This window comes from Lynx rufus, unplaced genomic scaffold (genome assembly GCF_022079265.1).
Source record: "Lynx rufus isolate CCGP_SWC_20201006 ecotype Redwood Valley unplaced genomic scaffold, mLynRuf1.p SCAF_8, whole genome shotgun sequence".
NCBI lineage: Eukaryota > Metazoa > Chordata > Mammalia > Carnivora > Felidae > Lynx > Lynx rufus.
Genome location: NW_025814896.1, coordinates 31,432,742 through 31,450,702, shown reverse-complemented (window position 1 = coordinate 31,450,702; position 17,961 = coordinate 31,432,742). Strand labels below are relative to the sequence as shown.

Below are 17,961 nucleotides of genomic sequence, written 5' to 3'. Positions count from 1 at the left end.
TTGCTTAGTTTCTGGCCTGTGAATGGTACTGGCCCCCGGGGCTATATCCTTCCTGCTTCTAAAGTATTAACATCCTTTTTTAAGGAAATGCTAAAATATAGAGATGACAGTTATACGAATATGGATGTTATTCCCCCTCCCCCAATTTTTTGGATTTTTTTTTCTCTGTGAAATCAAAGCCTGAAAATCATAGCTTTTAATACCTTTGCACGCCTCAATTAAGAGTGTAGAGAAGCCCTGTGAATGTTTTCTTGTGCGTTCACAGTGGCCTTTGTGGGGGACAGTCAGGTGGTGCGTCATTGAGCTCCCAAGTGACGTTTCCTCTGAGCTGCTCACAGTGCCCCGGGCTTTGATCTCAGTGTTGTAACCTTGCGTGCAAAGGGCAGGTCTTCATGTCGAGTGTGGTGGCACACGAAGGGGAGGGGTGCTGGCTGGCACCAGGACAGAAGTTCAAGGATGCGCCCTGATAACTCAGTCTTGTTTCTGTTCGGCTCCTCCTGCTTAATTCCCCTTTCAAAAATATATTTGTATTTTTCCAATATTAAAACTTATGACCCAATTCTGTGTTTTGGTCTCTGATAGTCGTCCAGTGAAGTAGAAAGCCAGTCTTTCCAGACACTGGTTGTACTAATCAGCTTAAAAAATACTTTCCAAAAACAAATCTTCATGGGGTCATAGTACTTGCACTCGCCCTTCTATAATTTTTCTCTTGATTTCCAGCTAAAGTGATTTTGTTAATTGCAGCTTTGCCCTCATGGAAACTTTTTTTCTTACTTTTTTTTCTTTTATTTTTAGCGTTTTAAAGGATTTACAAAAGAAGCATACACGTGTTGGAAAATAATTCTAACTTGTCAGAATTGGATAAAGCAAATTTTGAAAGTCACACAGCCTCTTTTACCCCCTATACTTCAAGGCAGTTTGATCTTTATTCTTTCCAGCCCTTTCTTATGTCCACAAATATGTTCTGTATAATTACACTTTTAATAAAAATGGGATTATACTATACATATTGTGCAACTTGCATTTCTCAAAGGACAAAATATATAATTTCAGTTTAACCAAAAATAAGCTGTTCTTTTAAAGCTTTTCTTTTGTTATTTTTTTTCTGTTATTTCCATTCTTTGTCTTCTTGACTAATCTTCATTGATGGAAGTTGCCTTTGTGCTTCCCTTCTGACTCTAAATTTTTAATAAACATAGCTTAAAATAGATTTGTGGTTATGAAGATTTTATTTTGGGCAATAAATTACCTTGTTTTTCCTCTTTGAATGCAAAATGTTTTAGCAAGAGAAAAATAACTTCTCCATTCATATTCTAATCCATTAAAATAAGTAGTAATTTTTTTGTTCCAAACAGCAAAAGACCAATGTTTAGTTTCTGAAATTAAAAAAATAGGATCACTGGAGGCTTATTGAAGGCTGGATGGTACAAGTCTGATGGCATTTGTGTTATCTACCTCTAGAAGATCAGTGATTGTGATGCTAACTTGCTCCAAAACAAACTGTGGAGTTGGAAGATTCACAACATTCAAAAAAAAAAAAAAAAAAAAATTGACTCACAGCTAATTTTTTCTCCCATCCAAGTACTAACCAGGCTCGACCCTGCTTAGCTTCCGAGATAAGACGAGATTGGGCGCGTTCAGGGTGGTATGTCCGTAGACACAGCTAACTTTTTCTAACAAAAAGAACTTGTTGGTATCTGGCTAAACTGTCATCACCTGTGTGATTTTACGTTTAAGTTTGTTTATTTTGAGAGAGGGAGTGGGGGGAGGCAGAGAGAGGAAGCGGGAGAGAATCCCAAGCAAGCTCCACATTGTCAGCACAGAGCCTGATGTCAGGGCTCGAATTCATGAACCGCGAGATCATGAGCTGAAATCAAGAGTCGGACACTCAACCAACTCAACCACCCAGGCACCCTTGTATTTTTCTTTATAATGGAGGGCCAGGCTGGTGACTGGTGCCTTGCCAGCTGTTTCAGAGATAGCTCCCCAGGTCAGGCTCTGGGTTCTTTTTTATTGTGATGCCTCTGCATAGGTACAAGAGTATAAAAAACACATTCATTTAATAAACAAGAAAATGAATATCTGTGTACCTATTGATAACCCAGCCTAAAAAGTGGAATGTGACCCAGCTTTTTTATAAGCATCCTTCCGATGTATATTAATACGTTTGTAAGACGCTTTAAAAGAAGGTGATTTTTAAGAAATCAAATTGTCTCTTCTGTTTTCCCTATTAAAAACAGCATTAGCAGTTTATTCTAGTGGCGGCACTGAAAGCAATGTAGAGTTATAAAGGTGAGGGCTCCGTTGTCATGGGTGTAATGGGCTCTGACCCCTACTGTCATCTATCTTAGAAGCTCCAGGACCCAGACCAGGCCTTTCCCTTCTTGGGTTCTGACTTGTAAAGTGTGGACCCAGTAGTTAGTTCGGAGGGTGGTTATGAAGATAATTGCACAGGTATGATGTGTTAATCTTAAAAATAAAAGTTACTTTACCGGCAAAAATGGATATATTCTGGAATAGCCAAGACTTGCAACTTTGGACATGCAAGCTATGCCCAGCAGATAAAGGAGGAACAGGTTATTTTACAGAGAAACAAGAGGAAGGTGGGAGTTGTTTTGAAAAGTCCATTGGAGAAAAGTGGGAATCCAGGGTCATAAGGGTTTGTCATTGTCTGAGTCCCAGGGGGGTGGTTAGTTTTTTTTTTTGTTTTTTTGTTTTTTTGTTTTTTTTTTATGGGAGATGCAGTGTACATCTTTCCCTGTTGGGGTCTGTTATTGATGATTCTTTCCTGTTGAGATTCTTCTGTTGGGGGCTGTAATTGACAGTTCTTCCTGCAATTGACATTCAGTGGTACTGGCTCCCTTTCTAGCCTCTTGACTCCACTTTATTGAGTTTCCCTTTATAAATTTTCACATTTTCCCCCTTTTGATCATGATCTTTCTCCAAAGGCATTGCTGATCAAGAGTCTTTTGTCCCTCAGTTCTAGGAAAGACCTTTCCTGGGTATAATGTCCCACACTGGGGGGAAGTTATTTGGATTGGAAATCTGAGGTCACATTTGAGTAACAAGGAGGAGGAGCAGGGAGAACAATCAGGTACCTCCTACTTCTAGTCCATATTTAGCATGATTGTAAGTGTTGGAGATCATCTCTTCTTGGGTACGTTGTTAGAAGAGTTTGACAGGCAGCAAGTATGGAATCAAAAGTAACGTGACAATTCCAAATTGTGTGGTGGTTCTAAAACAGGATCCTAGATCTGAAAGTAGCCAACTAAAAATATTCATTGGCACTCATTCCAGTTTAGAGGAGAAAAGATCCCCCTCCAGAGGCAAACCCAGAGTCCTGTATGCAGATGAGGAGTCACCCGTTGAGCAGTCATGAAAGCAGAATAGTGAGAATCTGAGAATTAACCGAGTCCATTTGGGAAGATACAGTGCAGGTATAAGCATGAAGCAGCAGTTGGTGGGCTTTTTGCAAAACAACAAAACTTCAAAGACATTATAAAACAGTATTGTTATCTCAAGAAAACTGTTCTAACCAAATGTGTCAATAGTACAGTAAAACTGAAATTCAGAAACCACGAGTTTTGGAAAAGAATCCAGAGTCGGTTAACAATAGTCCAAATGAAAAAGAGAGACTTTGTATCCTGAGCCTTCTACCAGACCTGGCTTCTTGAGGAAGCTGTCTCCTCAGATGTCGTCTGCTTCAATACAGGGAAATCTTTACTTTCAGGTCATCAGATGGTGTGTAGGTCCACTCAGTTTGCTTTCTTTAGACATGTCCATGAATCTAAGAGTCTATTCCCTGGAGTTTGGCAGCACAAGGGTTGGTTAGCAGTACGTAAGAGGGGCCTTTCCAGTGAAGTTGAAGAGACTCTTTCTGGAGGTGTCTTTTCTAATAGATAAAATCTCCAGTTGCAAGGTGTGATGCTTTTCTTTTTTTTTTTAATTTTGATTATAAAAATTATAAATTTTTTTATATTATGAAAAATTTATATTATAAAAATTATAAATATTTATTTATTTATTTTGAGAGAGAATGTGAGCAAGGGAGGGGCAGAGAGGGAGGAAGAGAGGGAGAATCCCAAGCAGGCTGCCCACTGGCAGCACAGAGCCTGATGTGGGGATCTAACTCACAAACTGTGAGATCATCACCTGAGCTGAGACCAAGATTCGAATGCCTAACCGAGCCACCCAGGCATTAAGGTGTGATACTTGTCTTCATCTCTCAAGAGTGCATGGTGAAATTGCTCTATCAATCTTCTGGTTATTTTTAGTAGGAGCAGTTAGGCCTTTACAATATTGAAGTATATCTTTTTTGTGTGTGTGTTTATTTTTGAGAGAGAGAGAGAGAGAGAGACAGAGACAGAGACAGAGACAGAGTGCGAGGGAGGGAGGGAGGGAGACACAGAATCCGAAGCAGGATCCAGGCTCTGAGCTGACAGGCTCTGAGCCGTCAGCTCAGAGCCAGACACAGGGCTTGAACTCACAAACTGTAAGATCATGACTTGAGCCAAAGTCGGACGCTAAACTGACTGAGCCACCCAGTCGTCCCCGAAGTGTATCTTTATTAATTGTGGGTCAAAGGAGTCAGGGGCCAAGTGCATTGGACCTTCTCTGACTATCTCAAAGGGTAAAAGTCTGTGAGTTCCGAAGGGGTGAATCTGAGTTAAGAACGGCCAGTGGGAATGCTTTAGGCCAAGATGATATGGGAGGTCTCTGTAAATTTTGCTGATTGAGTCTTAATAGTGTCCTTAGTGCATTTGACCAACCTGAGGATTGAGAATGGTATTGCCCAGTGAGTATTGTAAAACTGGTGAAACAGCACGGACTTATTCAAGCACCTGGTGAAATGGGTTCCTTGAGGACTATGAAGTTAAAGAGGGCTTCTCCACATTGGTATAATTTTTTCTTTAATTTTTTTTTTTACATTTATTTATTTTTGAGAGACAGAGCGCGAGTGGGGGAGGGGCAGAGAGAGAAGACACAGAATCCGAAGCAGGCTCCAGGCGCTGAGCAAGCTGTCAGCACAGAGCCTGATGGAGGGCTTGAACCCACAGAACATGAGATCATGGCCTGAGCCGAAGTCGGACACTCAACCGACTGAGCTACCTAGGTGTCCCGTTATAATTTTTTTCTAGCAAAATTTTATCTACACAAGTAGCAGTGGTCTGTCTACAAGAGAGCTTTGGTCCAGTGAGAAGACCTACAAACCATTACTAAAACGTACTTAAATCCATGAGATGGGGGTAGCTGTATGAAATACATTTACCAAAACTTGAATGGCCCCTTAGGTAATTTAAAATGAGCGGTGTGAGCACTTTTTTCTGCGTTGTGTTTTGGATACATGGGACAAGTGGGGTAGACACTTTTTGTAGCTTTATTTCCCCACCAATATTGGTCCATGAATTCGGCCAGATTATTTGGTCTAACCCACAGTTCTTTTTATCAAACCAACAGTGATTAGGTTCTCAGTATTTTTCCTTTTCTGGAGCCAGTTACTGGGCGTTTCTGGTCAGTTTTTCAAAATCTTCATTTGGGAGAATATCCCTTTGGACTGTGACAGAGGTTTGGCTCTTGATTGCTTTGAGAGCAGTGCTTTGGTGGAAATATCAGCGAGGTGGTTTCCTTTGGCCTCCAGAGAGTGGAGTCTAGAATGCTGAGGAACTTTAATAAAAGAGTATCTGGCCAAAGTGTGGCATTTGATAAAATTTGGACATAGGAACCATTTAAAATTTTATCCCCATTGGAGGTGAGAGCACCTCATTGTTGGGTACCATTCCAGATTCCTGAGCTACCTCAAAGGTATATCAGCTATGGGTATAAATGTTTGTGGTTTTACCTTTGGCCAAGGTACAAGTATAGAACTTGGCCTGTTGGGCTGGCTGAGATAGCGAAAGGTAAAAGTGCTGCCTCGGTGGCTTCAAAAGGAGTCATTCCCAGCACAGGATTTGCCATTTTCATCCTTTAAGTAAGAACCATCGGGACACCATGAAAAATCTGCATCGGTTAGAGGAGGTTCCTATAAACAGTCACAGGGAGTCAAGAGGTGATCTGTCCGTCTGAAGCAGTTGTGAGTGGTCTCTGCCAGGGAGGAGGGTGAATAGCAGGGTTAAGGTTCTTGCAGTGAGGAGGAGTTATATGAGGAACAGTTAGGGGGATCTCCTGGGTGAGTGCAGTGGTGAGGATTTAGGGGGGCTTCTCTGTACGCGGCACAAGTGTGCTTAGAGGGAGGCCTGTGACCCTTCACGGGCCTTAACTAGAAGGGCAGTGGCAGGAATGGCCCTGAGGCAAGGAGGGAGATCCCTGGCCATGGGCTGCTCCAGTGCTTGGTTCTAAGACCCCAAGGGTCAGTGATGGTCCCCCATGTTTTTGGGCAAGTACTCCAAGGGCATTTTCTTCCCTCTCACAAACAATGAGAAAAGGGGAGTTGATAATTAGGATCTCTGAGGGCAAGAGGCTTTATTAGACTTTCCTTTATGAAGTCTCCGAAGCTAGGTCTTCTCATTCTTTCCAAATGATGCAGTCAGGTTTGTCAGTTTTTAGTAAAGCCTATAGAGCTTGAGCTGTAAGAGAGAAGTTTGGAATCCCAATTTCGACAGTAGACAGCCAGTCCAAGAAAACTTTGTAATTGGCATTTAGTTGTAGGTTTTGGGAAGTTCAGGATGCCACGAAAGCTACCTGGATCTAAGTGTAGGCCTTGTTCTGAAATCAGGTGCCCTCAGATGAACTTTAGCTTGAGCAAACTGCAGTTTTTCTTTAAAGACTTTGTCCTTTTAAGGCCAAAAGTTTTAACAGGTGAATGCTGTCTCCTGTGAAGAGGTTTGAGAAAGGGAGCAGAGAAGCAAATCATCTACATGTTGTAACCAACCAGAGCCTGCAGAAGATTTTATATCTTCCAAATCAGCTTTTAAGGTTTGCAAAAGTTAAGAAGGATTATCTGTATAACCCTGGAGCATTACTGTCCAGGTATAGTACTGTTCTTCCCAAATGAAAACAAGAAGATACTGGCTGTCCTTATCAACTGGAGACTAAAAATGCACTGTATAGAACAGTTAGAGTAAAGAATTTGCTTTCAGTGGGGATGGATGTCAGTGTGTGGGGGTTAGGAACAATGGGGTGCCAAGGGAGAGTGTTATTTATTGCTCTGAGGTCCTGGACTAACCTCCATCCTTAGCCACTGGGTCTTCTGACAGATAAAATGGGGGTATCACAGGGACTAGTGCAGGGGATAAAAAGGCCCTGAGTCTCTGGTCTCCTATTACGGGCTTGATGTCTTAAAGGGCTTTTTTACTTATAGGGTATTAGCTCTGGGGAGAGGTGTTGAAGGATCTGTTTGAATCTTGATGGGAGGTGCACTGTGAATTCTGCCAGTATCAGTTGGGGAATCTGCCCATAAAGAGGATGGTAGCTGATCTAATAGGGATAAATGATCAGTGTCCCCAGACTCTATTATAGTGCCATCAGGGATGTTGAAGGGTCATTTAATTCATGTGGTTGGTGGTTTTGATTCTATAATTATTTCTTTTTTCTGGGAGAAATTCTGGCATGACACTTTCCTAAGAAATCTTGGCCCAGTAAATGAATGGGGTAGAGAAACTTAAGGAGGTGAGGATGGGAATCTCAACAGGCCTAAACAAATGGGAGCAGGTGCAGAGACAGGAACCTGTTGAGGTTTATGAGAGACCCCCTCTATTTGAATTGTTTTCATGCTCTGAGACAGGACCTTTATAGGAGTGGTGTTGAGCCCCGAGAATGCAGCTCTGGGGTCACCAAGACAAAGAGATTCATTCTCAGTCGGGAGAGTATTTTTTCCAAGCCAGTTAACGGGGAGAAGTGGGAAGAGCCCTTGTAGGTCCTCAGAGTCCCATCACTGGGAATTAGGAGGACAGTGGAAAGGCTGGCTAGAGGGCTGAAGGCTTCTGGAATGCTTATGTTTGTAACAGTCTTTTTTTTTTTCTAGTGCCCTGGCCCTTTGCAGTGATAGCAGAAAGCCAGGGGGTTTTGTTCTGTTTAGGGACCTTCTTTTGCCAGAGTCGAAAACTGAGAATATTAGTGGTCTTTCTTTGAGGTGACTCCTCTAGCATGTGGGTGAGCTGGTTTGCCGAGCTAGCTAATTCTGGAGTGGGCACAGTTTCCCATTCCATGCTGGTCCTTTAACCAGAAGATCCTGGTTCAGCCTGTTAGTAAATGCAGTTAATGCTACCCATTTGGATTCAGCCTCTAAAGGAAGACCAGAATCTTTTTGAAAGATCATTTGGAGTTGATTATAATGGTCGTGAACAGGTTGATTGGGCTTTTTTGTGAAGCCTGAATTTTGTTCCAATCAACAGTCTTAGGAAATCTACTGTAATTGCTCAGTGGAGATTTCCAGCGAGTGTTCTAGCATCTTGCCAAAAGTTAGGGTTAATTCTCTGAATCCTTTAGGCTGTTCTTATGGGATTAGTTTCATCCCGTGTTAGGCCTGGTCCTCACCAACAAGCACATGGGCTGACTGATACAGATCTGAGAAAGCAGGGTGGTTAAGTTGGAGTAACTATGTTAAATTCTCCAGCAAACGTGGGTCCTGAGTCACTTTCGGAAACTCTTCAACTCTGGCTCGCAGTTTGGCCTTGATCCAGGGAACATAAGAAGTTTGGGGTTTTTTCAGATCCAGAAGACTTAATTTTAAAGGAGCAGTTTTCTTAGATTCAGGAAAGAAGGGAGTGGGGAGAGGTTCAGAGAAAAAAGTTAAGTGAAGGTGGGGACTGAACACAAGACAGCTGCTGTACATCCTGAGACCTAGAAGACAGGAAGGGAAGAAAGAGGCCTCAGGAGCACTTTCCTTTGTTTGTCTCTGTTAGTCTGTATTTTGCAGAGAGGCAATTTTAGATTAGCTTCAGAATTCCGAAGCTTCACAGTCCCAAAGTAGGCATCCCATTCAGTTTTGACAATTTTAGAGCCATGGCTATCCAATTTACTTTTTTTTTTTTTTTTTAAATGTTTGTTTATTTTTGAGAAAGAGACACACACAGTGTGTGAGCAGGGGAGGGTCAGAGAGAGAGGGAGACACAATTAGAAGTAGGCTCCAGGCTCCGGGCTATAAGCACAGAGCCCAACGCGGTGCTCAGTCTCACAAACTGTGAGATCATGACCTGAGCCGAAGTCAGTCATTTAACTGACTGACTGAGCCACTCAGGCGGCGCTGTCCAATTTACTTTTGATGAAGAGTAAGTTTGGAGAGATGGCGAGTTCCCTGCAATGGCTATTGGAGTTTTAAACTGTGTGCATGAAGAGGAACTGACCAGGTGCCAGAAGAGGGGTCACCCTCAAAACATCTTGATGACTGGGATCCCACTTCTTAGCGGTTTATTTTGGTTTGTCTGTCTTTTCTAGAGCAGGAAAGAAAGATTCCTAAACGGTATGATCAATCTGGTTCTAAAAGGAATCCGAGCAAAGGCCAGCTCTGTTCCGGTAGGCACAGCCCTGTTCGTGAGAAGTTGGGCCAAGGACTAGCAGTTTTATTAGGAATGGCCTAGTTTTTAAGAGGAGTCGGACCAAAGGCCAAACGAGTGTTCTTATAAAGGACCAAGCCTTAAAACAGATTCTGAATAATTCCTGGAGAGCTTAAAACACAAGAGTGGAGCTCAAAATCCAGAAGAAGAATTTTAGGGTGGGCAAGAAAGCAGTGAGCTCTGTGGGTATGGGTGCATATTTGCTCACTAGCCTTGGATTTGTTGGTGGTCTTCTGGACCACCAAATAACCCACCAAATAATGTTAACCTTAAAAACAAGTTATTTTAGGGGCACCTGTGTGGCTCGGTCGGTTAAGCATCCAACTGTTGATCTCAGTTCAGGTCATTATCTCACGGTTCGTGGGTTCAAGCCCTGTGTTGGGCTCTGCGCTGACAGCCTTGGGATTCTCTCCTTCTCTGTCTTCCTCTCCCCTGCTTTCTCTCTCTCTAAATATAAATAAATTTAAAAATAAATCTTAAAAAGTTATTTTACCAACAAAAATGGGTTTATTTGGGAGTAGCCAAGAATTACAACTCCTGGGCATTAAGCTATAACAAAGCCATAGGCAAGTCCAACAAAGAAGAAGGTTATCTTACGGAGAAGGAGAAAATTGGGAGGGGTTGTTTTGAACAAAGCCCATTGGAGGAGAATACTAATTTAGGCTAATGGTTTGCCATTGGCTGAGTTGCAAGGGTAACCAGTTTCTTGTAGAGCTGCAGTCTATATCTTTCTCTGTCGAGGCCTGTCATTGATGATTCTTTCCTGTAGAGATTCTTCTGTTGGGGTCTGTGATGACAATTTCCTGTAATTGACCGATTGGTAGTGGCTTCCCTCTTCTAGCTTCCCTTAGTCTCTTCCCCACTCAACTTTAGTGAGGCTTCCCTTTATTAATTTTAAGAAGTGTGTAGTACAGTGCTTGGCACATATTGAATACTAGAGAAGTTTTTTTGTCTTTTTTTTTTTTGTCTTTTTTTTTTTTTTGGAAATTGAGATCTTATTCTAGGGAATATGGAGTTTAAAAGGAAAAAAACCCCGACTAAGTACAAAATTGCTTTTTCCAGATACTCTAAAATACCATCTCCCAACACATTTTGTGCAAATGGAGAGCCAATTTTGAAGGGATTGAAGGTGCAGCTTGTGCTTCTGCCTGGGGATGGGCTGGGGACTCCTAGATGCTCCTTAAGAATGAGGGAGCAACAGAGCAAGTTCTAGGATTGGGCAGAGCTGAATGAGAAGTAGATTCCATTCATGCAGAGTGCCTCCTGCTAGGTTTATTATTACTCTGTTTTTATTGATCATCTGTTTTTTTCTAGCTAGGTCTTGACTCTGCCAACCGGGATCCTCCTGTGGTTTCGAGCTTGGACTTCAGCACCGGGAAATGTAGCTCAGCGGCTTGTAACGGAAAGCATATGGACAGGTTCACGTCACGGCATTTAGGTGCGTCTGAAACCTAATCTTTTTCGTTCTGCATTTCATGATGCAGTTGTGCTGACAGCCCTTTAGTGTTAGAATTCATTTGTGCTTGACCTCGCCCTTTGTACGTGTCACCAAAGGTCTAAATGCAATCCTGGGAATAATTAATTGTTTGGTTAATGCTAATGATAAGGTAATGGGCTGTTGTAGGCCAAATTCCTTGTTAAGTAGATTAAAGTAGAAAATAGGCAAAGTCTTGCCATGTACAGGTAATGAAGTAAGTATTTTCTTTTTCCTTTACATGCTTTTGGCTTTTTTAAATCAGCAAACTTTTGAATACCTATTGCCTTTGAGGCTCCATGTCTGGGTCACAGGTCTGAACCCCGGGGGTAAAGAGATTGAAGACCTGTTCCTTCTTTTTCAAGCATTCTTCAATTTAAGTAGTGAGACTAAACAAGCACATTTACACTGCATTTCCTCCTATGCTCTCCTGTCCCAAGGCTTGATGGGTATTTTGGTTATTTAAAATTTTTTGCTATTACAAACAATATTGCAGTGAAATTTCTTGCACCTATTTCAGGGACAATACCCATAAGTAAATTTTTAACAGTAAAATTGTTGAGTACAGTGCTTACGAATTTCTACTTTTTTAATTTTGACAAATTGTCCCGTAGGGAAGCTACAAGAATTTATACTCCTAATAAACATTCTTGCAAACAGGTTGTCTTGTCAAAACTAAATGTATTCAGTATGGTGGGTATAGAAAGTTATGTCAGTGGTACTTTTATTTACTATTAATTTACAAACAGTGACATTCAATATTTAGGTATACATTTATAAGAGCTTTTATAAGTGCTGAAAGGGTATCATTTCTTTTTAAAAAAAATTTATTTTCATTTTCTAATAGAAAGTCCATACTTGCTCTTAAAAAAAAAAAGGGAAATTTCAAGAATTTAGGAAGAGCCTTGGTCTCACCACCTAATGACACCACCGTGAACATTTGTGGATTTCTTCCACTTTTTGTTTTCTATGTGAAGTTGTTTTTTTTTTTTCTTTTTTTCTTTTTTTAATGTTTATTTTTGAGAGAGAGAGAGAGAGAGTGCAAGCGGGGAGGGGCAGAGAGAGAGGGAGACACAGAATCCAAAGCAGGCTCCAGGCTCTGAGCCATCAGCACAGAGCCTGACTTGGGGCTCGAATTCACAAACTGTGAGATCATGACCTGAGCTGAAGTCGGATGCTTAACCAGCTGAGCCACTCAGGTGCCCCAAGTTGTTGTCTTAAGCTGTCATCAAATTGTATGTAATACGTTTTTTTTTTTCGATTTATATTTATTTAAATCCAAGTTAGTTAACATATAGTGTAATAATGGTTTCAGGAATAGAATTTAGTGATTTGTCACTTACATACAACACCCAGTGCTCATCCCAGCAAGTGCCCTCCTTAAGGCCTGTTGCCCGTTTAGCCCATCCCCCTCACCTAACACCCCTCCAGTAACCCTCAGTTTGTTGTCTGTATTTAAGAATCTCTTAGGGTTAGCCTCCCTCTCTGTTCTTATCTTATGTTTCCTTCCCTTCCCCTATGTTCATCTGTTTTGTTTCTTAAATTCCACATATGAATGAAATCATATGATGTTTGCCTTTCTCTGACTGACTTGTTTTGCTTAGCATAATACACTCTAGTTCCATCGGCATTGTTGCAAATGGCAAGATTTCATTCTTTTTCATCACCAAGTAGTATTCTATTGTATATATATACCACATTTTCTTTATCCATTCGTCAGTTGATGGGCATTGGGGCTATTGTTTGGCTATTGTTGATAGTGCTGCTATAAACATTGGGGTGCATGTGCCCGTTCGAATCAGCGTTTTTGTATCCTTTGGATAAATACCTAGTAGTGCAATTGCTGGGTTGTAGGCTAGTTTTATTTTTAATTTTTTGAGGAACCTCCTTACTGTTTTCCGGAGTGGCTGCACCAGTTTGCATTGCCAACAGTGCAAGAGGGTTCCCTTTTCTCCACATCCTTGTCAACACCTGTTGTTTCCTGAGTTGTTCATTTTAGCCATTCTGACAGGTGTGAGGTGGTATCTCATCGTGGTTTTAATTTGTATCTCCCTGATGATCAGTGATGTTGAGCATCTTTTCATGTGTCCGTTAGCCATCTGGATGTCTTCTTTGAAAAAAGTGTCTGTTCATGTTTTTTGCCCATTTCTTCACTAAATTATTTGTATTTTGGGTGTTGAGTTTGGTAAGTTCTTTTTAGATTTTGGATAGTAACCCTTTATCCTATATGTCATTTGCAAATGTCTTCTCCCATTCAGTAGGTTGCCTTCTAATTTTGTTGATTGTTTCCTTTGCTGTGCAGAAGGCTTTTATCTTTAATTTTTTTTCCACATTATTTTTGAGAGAGAGAGAAAGAGAGAGCGAGCGTGAGTAGGGGAGGGGCAGAGAGAGAGAAACACAGAATCCAAAGCAGCTCCAGGCTTTGAGCTGTCAGTACAGATCCTGAGGCGGAGCTCAAACCCACAAGCTGTGAGATCATGAACTGAGCCAAAGTTGGACGCTGAACCGACTGACCCACCCAGGCGCCTCCAGAAGCCTTTTATCTTGAAGTGCCAGTAGTTCATTATTGCTTTTGTTCTCTTGCCTCTGGAGACATGTGTAGTAAGAAATTGCTGTGGCCAAGGTCAAAGAGATTGTTGCCTGTTTTCTCCTCTAGAGTTTTGATGGTTTCCTGTCTTACATTTAGGTCTTTCATCCATTTTGAATTTATTTTTGTGTATGGTTAAGAAAGTGGTCCAGTTTCATTCTTCTGCATGGTGCCATCCAGTTTTCTCAGCACCATTTGCTGAAGAGATTGTCTTTTTTCCATTGGATACTCTTTCCTGCTTTGTTGAAGATTGGTTGGTTATATATTTGTGGGTTCATTTCTGGGTTTTCTCTTCTGTTCCATTGGTCTTTTTTTTTTTTTTAATAATTTTTTAAAAGTTTATATGTTTTGAGAGGCAGCATGAGTGAGGAGGCAGCAAGAGAGAGGAAGACAGAGAATCCCAAGCAGGTTCTGCACTGTCAGTGCAGAGCCCAATGTGGGGCTTGAACCCATGAAACTGTGAGATCATGACCTGAGCTGAACCCAAGAGTCCGACACTTAACCAGCTGAGCCACTCAGGTGCCCCTCTACATGTCTGTTTTTGTGCCAGTACCATACTGTCTTGATGATTACAGCTTTTATAGCTTGAAGTCTGGAATTGTGATGCCTCTAGTTTTGGTTTTCGTTTTCAACATTATTTTGGCTCTTTGGGGCCTTTTTATAATACTTTCTTAAAAGTAATATTTATTACCACGAGGAGGTGAGGTGAATATCTCTGTCTGGGAATACCTGCTGAATACATGGTCTCCCAGCTCTCAGAGTTTCTGTTAACCATCTTTATATTTCAATTCACACATCTCTTTCTCTGCTCTGTTTGTGCACAGAGCTTTTTTCTCAAATCTCTCGTCTTTGGTGGGCACTTGTCAGATGTACATGCCACCCCCAGCTCAAATTTAGCATGTCCAGACCTCGTTCGTTACTTGCCTTGTCGAGCCCATTTCCTTACTTATTTAAAGGAGACAGACAATCTTGTTCTTTTTCTAGAGGTCCTCTTTGACACCCGATCTTTGATTTTTTTTTTCTCTTTTAAATCACTCACTCTATCCGTCCCTTTTTGTCATCCCTTTTGTCACCCCAGTTGCCAAGATCCTTATACTTGGATTAACACAGTAGCTTCTTGACCTTCCATCTTGAGATTTTTCCAGTGGTGGACTCTCTCTCTTCACCTGCCCAGAAACTGATGTCTCATTAAAGCCATGTTGCATTTACATTGGACTTTTGAGACTCCTTTGACCCTGCAAGTTGTTTTCGTCCTCCACCTCCCATTGTGAGCTGTGGTTAAGCTGTTTTCATGGCCTTGAGACTTGCAGTACTCCTGCCTGCCTTGGTCTCCAAGGTGGCCTTCCACTCAGGACTTTCCTGCTGACCCCAAATCCCATTTCCACAAATTCATTTCTGACCATTTCAGGCTCTATTGAGCTGTTTTCTCCCAAGTGCTCATGCACAGTTTGGGAAGTATCTATCATGTCTCTGTGATTGACTCGTTGTCCCAATCTGTCCACTGAGATGGCAGATGGCTTCACATATAATCCATTTCCATCTCAGTGCTGAGACTTTTGGCAGTTCAGGAAACTAGCCAAATGGTTGATTTATCCTTTTCTTTTTCAGTACAGATCCTAAATATTCAGTTTACTAAACTGAGAAAAGAGAAGGTTTGCTAGTTAGTACCTTTCATCTTTGTTCTCAAGAGTATACACTTGTCTGGGCATTCATAGCCAAGAACACCAGCTCTGCCCAGCGCCTGGAGCCTGCAGACCCCATACCCAGTTCTGCTTCAGGCACGTTTTAGAAGTTGATCCTCAGATGTGGAAGGACTCGGATAGAAACTGGATTAAAAACTTTCAGCCTTGAGGAGAAATCTCTGTTTTATTAGTGGGTGATTTCTGAGAGTCTCTGTCTGGTAATTTTGGTTTACAGACTGTGTGCTATTGACGTCAATGTCCCACTTTCTCGTAACTAAACATGTTATATAAAATGCTGCATTGTTTATAGTTTGATTGGTAGCAACAAGAGAATTAAATATTTACTGGGGAAAGTGGGTACTTTCAAAAACCTATGTAAACACTGATGATGATCACAGAGCTTGCATAAGAAGGTAAGGAAGGAAGATGGTTTCTATGAAACCGTTACTATGAAGGGGTTCCAAGCGCATTAGAACAGCTCTGGCCTTTTCAGTGGGCTTTGTTTTAAAATCAATGTGTTAGTGTTGGATTACTACCAGCTGTTGATAAATTGCCTAAGTCCTTTGCTGCCTTTCTGTTTGGTATGGAAAAATCTCATCAATAACTTTGTCCCATTCCTTTTAATGATAATTTTTTTCATACATGTATTTTATTTTAGTTTTGCCATACAAAACTAGAACTTGGCAATTCAATAGTTACAAAGCCCCTCTGGATTTGAGCCCCATGGGTAGACCCTGTTAGCTGTATTTAGGTTTCTTGTGCTGGTTCTGAGCTTCTAGGGGAGAGCCCCCAGGTCCCCTTATGACCTTTTAGCTCCTGCTTGTTGTTAGCATGTGGATTTCTGCTTTTGCCTTTCTCACATCTGGCTCCCTCCCTCCTTCTGGTGCTGTGAGTGTGAGAAATTAGGTTATGGCACCTGCTCCCCTCCATCAGAGGGCAGGCTACAGAACTGGTGGTGGAGCATAGTACTACAGTGTTCTGATGTTTGGGCTAAGATACGTGGCCTTGCCTGTGTTGTGTGCATGTGTGCTTGTAAAATCAGTATCACAACATACTCTCTGGATGGAAGTCTGATCATGATTACCATGGTTGTGTACTCTGCAGTAACTTTTTTCTCTTTTCCTGGTATCCACTTCCTTTAGACCGGTACTGTTGGATACAATTATAATGGGAGTCACATATGTGATTTTTCTAGTAGCTCTAGTAACCAAAGTAAAAAGACATAGGTAATATTAATTTTAGTAATAGGTCTTATAACTTAATATATTAAAAAATTATCATTTCACATAATATAAAATTATTAGTAAGATGTGCTTTTTTTCCCCATAGTAAGTCTTTGGAGTTTGATGTGTATTTTATACTTAACAGCACATCTCAGTTGGGCTGACCATGGTTCAAGTGCTTAGTAGTCCCATGGGGCTGGTGCTCTTGGGTTGGGTAGCTCAAGGCCCACATTGTTTTTATGTACATTAAGTAGTGTTTTCAACTTTTAAGCTTTTGGATTTTTGGGTATTTCATAACATAAGCCACTTGTATTCATGGGCTGTGTAATAGCATATACTCATCATCAAACGATGCTTTTTTCAGCTTCCCTTTCTCATTTTTTTCCCTGTCAAATTGAGAGGTTTCCCATTGCCTGGAAAATGGTTCTGAACCGGTTCAATTAATTTGCTTGATAAGGCAGTATTTTCTAGATGTTATTTCATTTATTCCCTGGCTTGAGAAGAAAAAAAAATTTTTTTAATGTATTTAAAATTTACATATATGTATACAGATTTTTTAAACTAGTTTTCTCTTTTACCCAAGAATCACAAATGTTTTAAAAAATTTTTTTTTTTTTTTCAACGTTTATTTATTTTTGGGACAGAGAGAGACAGAGCATGAACGGGGGAGGGGCAGAGAGAGAGGCAAACACAGAATCGGAAACAGGCTCCAGGCTCCGAGCCATCAGCCCAGAGCCCGACGCGGGGCTCGAACTCCCAGACCGCGAGATCGTGACCTGGCTGAAGTCGGACGCTTAACCGACTGCGCCACCCAGGCGCCCCAGAATCACAAATGTTTTATAGCTTATGATTTTAGATATAATATTAGCTTATGATTTTAATAAGTTAATGTTTATGTTTATATACATAAAAATATTAAATATAAATTTTGCATTATATATAAATGTAATTTTAGGTTGTAATACATTGAAGTTTAGGGTCCAATGAGTAGTTCTCATTTCTTTTTTTAAATTTTTAAATTTTTTAAGTTTATTTCTTTCTTTATTTTGAGAGAGAGAGAGCATGAGCAGGAGAGGGGCAGAGAGAATTTCTGCACCCACAGTGAGGAGCCCCCATGTGGGGCTTGAACCCACCAACTGTGAGATCATGACCTGAGTGGAAATCAAGAGTTGGATGCTCAACAGACTGAGCCACCCTGGCATCCCTCTTCTTTTTTTTTTTTTTTAATTAACTTTTTAATTTTAATTCCAGTGTAGTTACCATATAGTGTTAGATTAGTTTCAGGTGTATAGCATAGTGGTTCAATAATTCTGTTCATTACTCAGTGCTCCCCTTTTTTAGGGTCCAGTGAATATTTCTCATTTAAAATGAAGAATTTTATGGGGCGCCTGGGTGGCGCAGTCGGTTAAGCGTCCGACTTCAGCCAGGTCACGATCTCGCGGTCTGTGAGTTCGAGCCCCACGTCGGGCTCTGGGCTGATGGCTCAGAGCCTGGAGCCTGTTTC

The 17,961-nt window shown here is 41.2% G+C and overlaps 1 protein-coding gene across 4 annotated transcripts in view; it reads left to right on the top strand.

Annotated features, from left to right (window-relative positions):
- SLC23A2 (solute carrier family 23 member 2) overlaps nucleotides 1-17,961 on the top strand; it is a 135,165-nt gene that overhangs the window by 15,650 nt on the left and 101,554 nt on the right. For 3 of the 4 annotated variants that reach the window (XM_047068026.1, XM_047068023.1, XM_047068025.1), the window contains exon 2: nucleotides 10,806-10,929. The gene's annotated coding sequence lies outside the window, so the exon portion shown is untranslated. The remainder of the gene's footprint in view (nucleotides 1-10,805; nucleotides 10,930-17,961) is intronic. The other variant, XM_047068024.1, reaches the window with a different exon arrangement.